Source organism: Salarias fasciatus, chromosome 2 (genome assembly GCF_902148845.1).
Source record: "Salarias fasciatus chromosome 2, fSalaFa1.1, whole genome shotgun sequence".
Taxonomy (NCBI): Eukaryota; Metazoa; Chordata; class Actinopteri; order Blenniiformes; family Blenniidae; genus Salarias; species Salarias fasciatus.
The window spans coordinates 316,439-326,692 of NC_043746.1; positions in this window are offsets into that span (position 1 = coordinate 316,439).

Consider the following 10,254-nt stretch of genomic DNA (forward strand, 5'->3'; position numbering starts at 1 on the left):
AAGTTTTTCAAATATACAACCTCTCCCCTCAGATCAGGCCTCAGAACTCAGCTGGTCGCACGGTCTCCCTCCACATAGCGTCCCGTATTCAGATTTCATTGAGTTTTATCTGAAATGAGATTGGAGGACCTCGAGAGCCTCGAATGACAGAAAGTGAAGCGGTGCTCTGCTACTCCTCCACTGACAGCCACATCAAGAGCGTCGCTACATCATTACTGCGCTGACTCTGGGTTGTAATCATACAAATGCAGAGTGAGGACCTGTAAACCCCGCCAGCGCCACGCCACATTCAGACCTCAGGGGTTTGCATATCAATGTCCTTTGCTGGATGGTAAAAGCAGTTTATTGCACTTGTGGCATGACCGTCAGATGTGTGTGTGTGTGTGTGTGTGTGTGTGTGTGTGTGTGTGTGTGTTATAAATGTCACAGCAGACTGATGTAAAAAGTCTGTGTGGTGGGTTGAATGGTCGACCTGTTCTGCTGGATTTAACACCTCTGAGCAGCACCAGCAGCTGCTGCGACGTTTTCTCTCACAAAACACCATTTAAATGGTCATGCACTCGTTTCTCTGACCTGGAATGTCCAGCAGGCTGAATGTTCGTGGAAATATCTGGTCAGTGTGTGAGCAGGATGATCAACATGAGGGGTGTGTCTGAAGTGGCTTGAGCCCAGACGCCAGTATTTAAAGCTACACTATGGAAGGCTATATATTCATTTAGACCAGGGTTCTGCAACCTTTATGACCAAAAGAGCCGTTTTTAAGACTTTCAGCCAAGTCAAGTAGTTCTGGAGCCACAAAACACATTTAAGCATTAAAATGAGGCGAATGCAGCTCAGGAAGTTTCATATATAGTTTTGATTCACAAACAAAATGATGAATTTATGAATTTAGGGTTTCAGAGTAGTGAACATTTTATTAAATTTTACCTATTTTGTACCTGATTTTAACAGTTTTGCTCGTTTTTTCAAGTATTCTTTTGTTGACAATTTTGAAATGTTAGCTATTTCAACTGTTTTGCCTCCTTTTAAGCAGTTTTTCATGCTTTTTTTTGACCATATTTATGTTCTTCTTTTAGAAATTCTCGACATTTCACGGTTTTTCAAGACGCTCTATTACTTTTTTCCACATCTCTTGTGGTGTTAGGGATATACTTTAATTAGCACTACTACTATGGAATAATTGTATTAACTGCACATTAGGCCTTTCCTGAGAGAAGTACACCAAGGTTATAAGATGCTCTGCTAAGGTGTAAACATACCCACACGTTCCGGAAAAACCAACACACACTCACTAGTGTTCCAAAACATACCGGATAAGGATGTCAGCTCTCGGTTGGCAGCTGACATCAATACCAAATTGTCCAATTGCGAACAAAGTCCAGCCTCTCTGTCGGGGCCCAGCCCAGAAGAACATGGAATAAAAACTCTGTTTCAGCAACAATCAGGATCTTTTCGGGGCAAAATACTTTGTATCTTCCCCTGTAAGGTCCAGCTGAGCATTACATCTTGCTATACTTAAATAAATGGTAATAATCTGAAGTCAGTCGTTTTGGCATTCTTTATACCAAGCATAGAATAAGAGAACCGGGTGGAGTCAGCGGGACGGAAGTCCAGGCTCCAACAGTGGTTTTAGCTATTTTTCCAACTTTCTTGAACCTTTTTTTGCATCCCTTTTGAACAGAGAATGATGAATCATGTGAAGCAGTACAAAGGTGTGAAACTATAATAAAAATAGTCCATTCACGTTTCATGTGAACACTTCATGGAGCCGCTACAGAGGGACTGCAGTGTATGAACTGTGCTAAATTTGTTGCTACTGACTGAAGCCCTGTGTACTTGACAACATTTTCAAGTGAAAATGCAAAACTTTCTTTGTGCTTTGAGTGTCTGATTTAAAACAGTGGTGCTCAGAGACAATACAAATACATTTTCAAAAACGGCTCCCAAAGTGGAACTTTTCGAAAATGCTTCAACTCCATCTCTGTAGAAATCAATCAATCAATCAATCAATCAATTTATTTTTGTATAGCCCAGTATCACAACAACAGCTGCCTCAGAGGCTTCAAGATGTTACATTGGTTGGTAAAAATAAAACAGTGAATAAGCATAATGGTAATATGTCAATATTTACAGTAACGAGACAAAACGAAGCAACCACCGCCTTCGACCCTCACATCCGGCAAGAAAAAACTCCAGAAACCCAGTGGGAAAAGAAGAAATCTTGGGGAGAACCACAGTATGGGGGGTCCCTCTCCCAGGGACGGACAGCTTTGGCAACAGCTAGCATGAGACAATAAGAAGTAAAGCCTAGGACTATGTTGAGGACAGTCCGTTGGACGGTCCAGCACAGGAACTATGGATCCCAGAGGTAGAACTGAAGCCAGTCCACGGGCAGGACCGACAGGAGTGTCCTCCCGGTCCGGACGGAGCTTGTTCGTAGGCCCTCGTAATAGTGGAGTCAGCAACTGAAACTGGAGAAGACTCCCCCTCGAAGGGGGGGACAGCAGGGGAAAAGCAATGAACGGACTAAAGGGAATAACATTCAGACATTAGAGGACAGGGCTCAGTGCACCGTACTTCCCACAGCATTCTAGCTCCTAGGGCAGCTTTGTGGATACTTGACTGTTTAAACTAGTATTTAGTTAGTATAGTTTAGTTTAATTTAGTTTGGTTTAGTTTAATTTTGTTTAGTGTAGTTTGGTTTGGTTTAGTTTAGTTTGGTTTAGTTTGGTTTGGTTTAGTTTAGTTTAGTTTAGTTTAGTTTAGTTTAGTTTAGTTTAGTTTAGTTTAGTTTGGTTTAGTTTGGTTAGGTTTACTATAGTTTAGTTTGGTTTACTGTAGTTTCGTTTGGTTTACTTTAGTTTGGTTTGGTTTGTTTTAGTTTAGTTTAGTTTAGTTTAGAATCCCTAGCTGACCTGATCATAGGCTGCATCGAAGAGAAACGTCTTGAGCCTAACCTTAAATGTGGAGACTGTGTCTGCCTCTTTGACACCACTTGGAAGCTGGTTCCATAAAAATGGTGCCTGATAGCTAAAGGCTCTTCCACCTAGTGTCCATTTAGAGACTCTAGGAGTCACCAGTAACCCTGCATTTTGAGAGCGAAGTGCTCTGATTGGTTGATAAGGCGTTAAAGCATCTTGGAGATAGGTTGGAGCCATCCCATTTAGGATTTTGTAAGTGAGGAGAAGGATTTTAAATCTAACTCTAAACTCGACAGGAAGCCAGTGAAGAGATTTTAGAACGGGAGTAATGTGTTCACGTCTTCTAGTTCCGGTTAATAATCTGGCGGCCGCATTTTGAACCAACTGAAAGTTTTTTAATACACTTTTTGGGCAGGCTGCGAGAAGGGAGTTGCAGTAGTCCAATCTAGTAGAAACAAATGCATGGATGAGTTTTTCTGCATCGCTTCTAGGTAGAATGTTTCTTATTTTAGCTATGTTGCGCAAGTGGAAATATGCTGTTTTACAAGCCAGGTTGATGTGTGCTTTAAATGAGATATCCTGATCAAATAAGACCCCGAGGTTCCTGACAGTAGAGGAGGAGGATACACTGACGTTATCTAAGGTGATAATCTGTTCAGATAGACACTCTCTCAGTTTATGGGGGCCTAGTATAATGACCTCTGTTTTGCCAGGATTCAGACGGAGATAGTTCGTAGTCATCCAGGTTTTAATTTCTCTGATACAGTCACTGAGTCTGTCTATTTGATTAGTTTGATCAGGTTTCATAGATAAATACAGTTGTGTGTCATCTGCATAGCAATGAAAATTGATATCGTGACTTCTAATTATGTTCCCTAAAGGAAGCATATATAACAGAAATAAAATTGGCCCGAGGAAATGTTTTTTTTTTTTTTTTTATTTCCTCCACGTTAACAGTTTTTCCACACATGAGTGACAAGATGGACAATAACGTTTTCCTCCAGACTCTCCTGGACAGGGTAGTTTAGGAGTTGGGAGTCACCTGGAATAACATTCCAGTTTGGTCATCTGCCCATATGAATGTCCTCGTTCCCACACAGTGTATTGACCTCTGCATGCAGGTGTGTGTGTTTTCATTACAAAATCAACCAACGGCTTCCACCAGAGGCCCAACATGAATACTACATTGTTTTCAGGGTTTCTGTCATTTCCCTGAACATCATTTTCAAAATGCCGCTTCATAAATGAGAAACTTCTCTGAAAGAAAAACACAAAAACGATGCATTTTCACTTCCTTTCATTTAGACTCGGTCGCAAAATTAAAATGATTCTTTCCTTTCTTGTGTAAATCACTGACATTTCTTCACTGGATGGTCTCGAGAATTTACCAAGCTGTTAAAAAGAGTTGTGTTTCCGTCAAGTTTTATGTGAATAATGGCAACTCGGAATGAAATTTTCTTTTAGTTTCCATGGTGTTTATCCAGTTCAGCGATGTTTAGGTCCATTAAAGTCAAGTAAATCCAGGAATCAACACTGACTGGACTGAAACCGGAGAGCAGTAGCCATGATACCTCCGTCCAGTCCTGTCATTTTCAAAATCAGGTGCATCTTCTTTACCTTTCACACAGTACTTACTAATTAGTACCACTGGTTAGTTGCTTATGCATTGCATCGTAGAAGGAAAGTCACACTTACAGTCTGCGCCATAAAAGTTAAAAATCTACAACTGAAACAAACCTCCTGTGAAGCTACAGCACTGTTCGAGGGGTCAGTCCATATTTTTCATTCTCAATACTATCACACAGTGAAGGGAACATTCTGTTACTGTAACAATTAATTTAGTCATAGCAAACTCAACAAAAGTTGCAAAAAATAATCCTATTTCCAGTTATTACAACTTCATTTATGCACTAATCAATTTTTGGCAGCAGTAATTATGTTTGCAAAAACCTCTCTGCAGCGCTGATGGATACTGTACTGCAGTACCACCACAAGCCATGGGGGGCAGCGTTCATCAGTAAATAAGGAATAGACAGGGTCCTCAGAGAGCAGCTGTGTGGCCCCCAGAGGCCTTCAGACGACCGCCGCCCGTCGTTCTGCCTCTGATCAGGTCAGATGTTCACACGGTTCCTGAAGACTGATCCAAACAGGATGGATTCTGGGAAGTGGAAGCTGCAGCCGCACCAGCCGGCAGCTCTCCGCCACTGACCGATGGCTGCCCGGAAGACCCAGCTCCACCAATTCAACTGCTTCCCTCCGACCTCGACAACAAGCTCCTCCCCATCGAGTCTGTGGAGCGGCGTCTTCTACAGACGGCTCTCAGCGTTCAGGAGTTTCACGGTCATTTCCTGGATTCACTGTATCAATAAAACCCGGTGAAGTACATTGAAAGACACGTTCCAATGAAAATTAGGAGTTAAAGAAGTGCTGGATAATCAGAAACACTGAACTTTGCCCCCTGAATTACATCTTGGCGTGGCATGGTATAGGAAGCAGCGATCGGCTCCATCGCTCTGCGCTTGGCGCCCACAGGCGCTCCGAGGTTTATGGCAGTTAAACTGACAGCATTAAAAATTAACCAGCAAAGTACAATATTTCTACTGTAATGCGTCTCCGTGCTCTCCTTTCACACTGGAGGGAGGAATAAATTCCCTCCACCTCAAGGTTGGAGCTCCGGAGCACAAATTTCCTCCCCGCTGAGACTAAAGCAGGCCCACTTCTCAGCTCCGTCCTCCTCGGGCTGCCGGTACTTATTGAGTTAGACTGAAATACAGCCTGTAATACCTGTGTGTTGTGGCTTTAAACAAACACCTTTAAGGACGCACCTCGTCAGCATTTTAGATAATACACAGTCGAACAGCAGTGAAATGGCCTGAAAGCGTTGAGTTGTGGAGCTCAGTGCAGAACTTCATGGGTCATAAACATCTTTTGAGATCCTTAAGCAATGACTTCTCTCTTGTTAGGTGGAGGGTTTTAATTTCATCTGAATCTTTTAGCAAATTTGTGGAGTAAAAATTGTTGACATTTTTTATTTCAAATAAGGTTGAAATTGAAATGATGTATTCTGATGACTGCACAGAGAAAGCTGGAATTCTGCTTCTTTCTATGAAATCCGGTGATCAGATGTTTCTCTGTCAGACAATCGAGAGATAAAGAGCCAAAATAAAGCAGCTCTGTGAGCCTTTTTGTGTTCTGGAATGAAGTTGTTGGACATATAAAGGTCAAGTATGCATACAGTTTTACAATTAATAAGCCCCAGTAGAATAGATTTAACATTTTAAATGTCAGGCGCTGCTTTGAGGCACTCTGAGTTCCTCCCTGGGCAGAAATCTGTTCGCTCTATTCTGATCACACAGTCATACACCTGCATTCCCACAGTTCCCCGAGAGCCACGCCCCACTTGTCTCAGCATTATCTCAATCCAAAGGAGACTCTTGAACATCCAGACTCACCGTATTCAGCACACACATCATGACTGGCTACAAACTTCATGAAATGGAAAAATGAACCCCATCACTGCCTCAATCTGCTCTCTAGCGCCACCTAAACACACTGAAATGGCCACCATGGCCTGTGGGAACATCATAGAGAGATCAAACCATTCATTCGTCTCATCAAGACCGAAAACTCATGCTCAATGACCTAAATCTTCATTTTTTTCATTTTAATTAGTTTTTTGAATTTTGTAGTATGTGAACAAAATGTTTAATTGTGAACAATTTTTTGAAAAGTCGAGGGAGCGGCTACAGAGGGGCTGAGAGCGGCAGAACGCTGGTCTGGAGTTATTACAGTAATGCTAGCATGTTATTCCCGATAAAACTGTCCTGCTGACGGGTTCCAGACCGTCGCCGGCCTTCGCCCACTTCTCACAGTCAGGATGTCTGAAATGTGAATCTCAGCTGGCGGTGCAGACTGAACTGCTTCCTTCAACTTCTCATATTTCAGATTACACAGCAAGCGAGGCACTCTGTGTGTGTGTGTGTGTGTGTGTGTGTGTGTGTGTGTGTGTGTGTGTGTGTGTGTGTGTCAGCAGGCTACATACATTTCCCTGTCCTCGCCGTGCCGGCCGGACTCTGGCCGCCGTGGCCCCCCGCTGTGTGTTTGTGTCGGGGCCGCTGCAGATGTCCACTGTGTACTTCAATCGGTCACAGCTCAGCGCCTCCCAACACCGCTGAAAATCCTCCTCCTCCCCCTCCTCCTCCTCCTCTCCATCCACTCCTCCTCCTCCCCCTCCTCCTCCTCCTCCCCCCCTCCTTCCCATCCACTCCTCCTCCTCCCCCTCCTCCTCCTCCTCCCCCCCTCCTCCCCATCCACTCCTCCTCCCTCCTCCTCCTCCTCCTCCCCCCCCCCCTCCTCCTCCTCCTCCTCCCCATCCACTCCTCCTCCTCCTCCTCCTCCTCCTCCTTCTCCCCCCCTTCTCCCCATCCACTCCTCCTCCTCCCCCTCCTCCTCCTCCTCCCCCCCTCCTCCCCATCCACTCCTCCTCCCTCCTCCTCCTCCTCCCCCCCCCCCTCCTCCTCCTCCTCCTCATTCCCATCCACTCCTCCTCATCCTCCTCCTCCTTCTGCCCCCCTCCTCCCCATCCACTCCTCCTCCCTCCTCCTCCTCCTCCTCCTCCTCATTCCCATCCACTCCTCCTCCTCCTCCTGCCCCCCTCCTCCCCATCCACTCCTCCTCCCTCCTCCTCCTCCTCCTCCTCCTCCCCATCCACTCCTCCTCCTCCCCCTCCTCCTCCTCCTCCTCCCCCCTCCTCCTCCTCCTCATTCCCATCCACTCCTCCTCCCTCCTCCTCCTCCTTCTCCCCCCCTTCTCCCCATCCACTCCTCCTCCCTCCTCCTCCTCCTCCTCCTCCTCCTCCCCATCCACTCCTCCTCCTCCTCCTCCTCCTCCTCCTTCTCCCCCCCTTCTCCCCATCCACTCCTCCTCCTCCCCCCCTCCTCCTCCTCCTCCCCCTCCTCCTCCTCCTCTCTGCCGAGTCGCCGCTGCCCCCCGACGTTCACTTTAAAGTCCTTCTGACAAAATAATGACTCGCTGGGAGCTTTCTGAGGCTTTTCATGAGCTGCTGATAATGGGATCATAAAATACACTGATGCCGGATGCCATTACTGATTCCATGAGCGTAAATACTGGAATTCTTCATCTCTGATATTGAAGACCGTCGCTGCTGACTGGACTCAGGTTACATGACAGAAACACGACAATCAGCAGTTCGTTTATGTTTCACAGGATGGAACAGGTAAAAACAGGTCACTGCTTGGCTCGTGTCCATGTGACCGACTGGTAAGGCCGTGCCGTTATTTGATTGGTTGGCAGCACTTCCCATATTCTCTTCAGATTTGCGTTCAGCATGAACTCCTTTTTGGTCGATGCTGTTCTGATGTTGATTTAGCTGATAAATCAGCTGATGAAGCGAACAGCGAGCTGCTACAGAATACCGAACACAACATGTATGATATACGAGCAGTTGGTCTTTTCTGCAAGTAATTTCAAAATGCATTGAAAGATTCCTACACACCGTCATACTGTGGTCTTTACCCTTCATGTGTTGTCACTCCAGCTCAACTCTCGCTGCCTCATCCTCACTCTGCAGAGCAAACACCTGCGAGAGCTGATCTGTGAACATGACCATGATGGAGACCGTTTCCCTTTTCACACACCGTTTCAAGTGAACTTGCATCATTTTTGCAAGATTTTATTGTTACACAGCAAATGCTTTTAAAATGCCATCCTTTTACACTGAAGATGTCAGATCAGATGATGTTGTCCTGTTGGCTCCATCGTGGGCAGTTCATAGCCAAGTGTGAAGCAGCAGGGATGAGGATCCGCACCTCTAAATCTGAGGCCATGGTCCTCGACCGGAAGAAGGTGGCCTGCAGAAGAAGCCCGGTCCCGGATAAGCGGTGGAAAATGGATGGATGGATGGATGGATGGACTTTAACATTCATGTAGATGCTGACAGTGAGATCCTCAGCACTGCATTCGCTTCATATTTATCCTCGAAATCAGAGTTACAAAAAGCAGCAACGCTGATTGCCGAGGGCCTGCGGGAGTGGGGGGGGGGGGCTCAGGGGAGCCATCCTCACAGTGTGACGTCAACGTTGGAAAACAGAGCGTTTTCACGGTGGGAGGGGCTGCCTCTCTGAGCAGCACAAACACTAGGAAAGCTTAAACACACAGGCACAAAGGAAAAAAACGCTTTGGGGTGTTTTAGGTGAGTATATAACTATATAACAAGGTTAAAACATACAAAAAGTGAATTTTGCATGATACAGCCCCTTTAAATAGAAGAGATGTCTGTCAGAGGATACTGCGACCAAATTCAAGGAAATGAACCATCAAGATTAACTTCATTCCGTCTGTGGATCCAATGGACAGCAGCTATTCTGTTTTGGTTTTTTTTTCTTTTTCCCTTGTCCTGTTCAGCAGCTGGGGCGTGCAATATTGTATGATTGTAGCCTTTTACTATCTGAACAGATTTTAATGTTAGCAGCAGGACGGGACTGAATCTCCTGCTGCTGCCTTTATTTAAAGCTGGCATCTGCCATGGCTGAGGACAGGACCGGGACGGAGACGCTCAGAGAGCGAGAGACGGAAAGAGAGAGAGATAAAGAGAGGGAGAACGGGGGGGCACAACCTATGTACAAATGCAAAACAGTGTTGTCGACACACCACACGCAACCAAGAACAGTCCCAAACCCCCAATCTAGACAACACCAAAACAGAGCCGACAACCAACACAAAAACTGACAGAACCATACACATATATTTATATATATATATATATATATATATATATATATATATATATATATATATATATATTTTTTTTTTTTTTTTTCTTTTGAGAATGTAGCTATTAGTAACTAGTAGTAACTAGTAGTAAACTCGGGGCGTGCATCAAGAGAGGGCTACTACAGATCACCATTATTCTAACTAGAAGTTGACCGATTCATCGGCCCGATAGGACGTTTTACAAACTATCGGAATTAACGCAAATGGCCCCGATAATGGCCGATGGCTGTTTTTTTTTTCCGGCAGCGCGAACTGCTCCTTCCCTCGCCTGCTGCTCCCTGTGTCTCTGATCACAGAGGGGGGGGGGGCTGCTCTGCACAAACAGCGGCATGGGGCGGGGGAGGGGGAGGGAGGGAGAGAGAGACAGAGAGAGAGAGAGAGAGACAGAGCGAGCAGCACAGCGGTAGCAGAGAGAGAAGGACGTGGAGACGACGATTAGCATCACTGTAAGTTTATTAAAACCTTCACAAGTTGAAAGTCAACATAGATAACCTCCTTTGTGGAGGAAATAAGTTCCAGCTGTTCAACAAGCATAACGTGC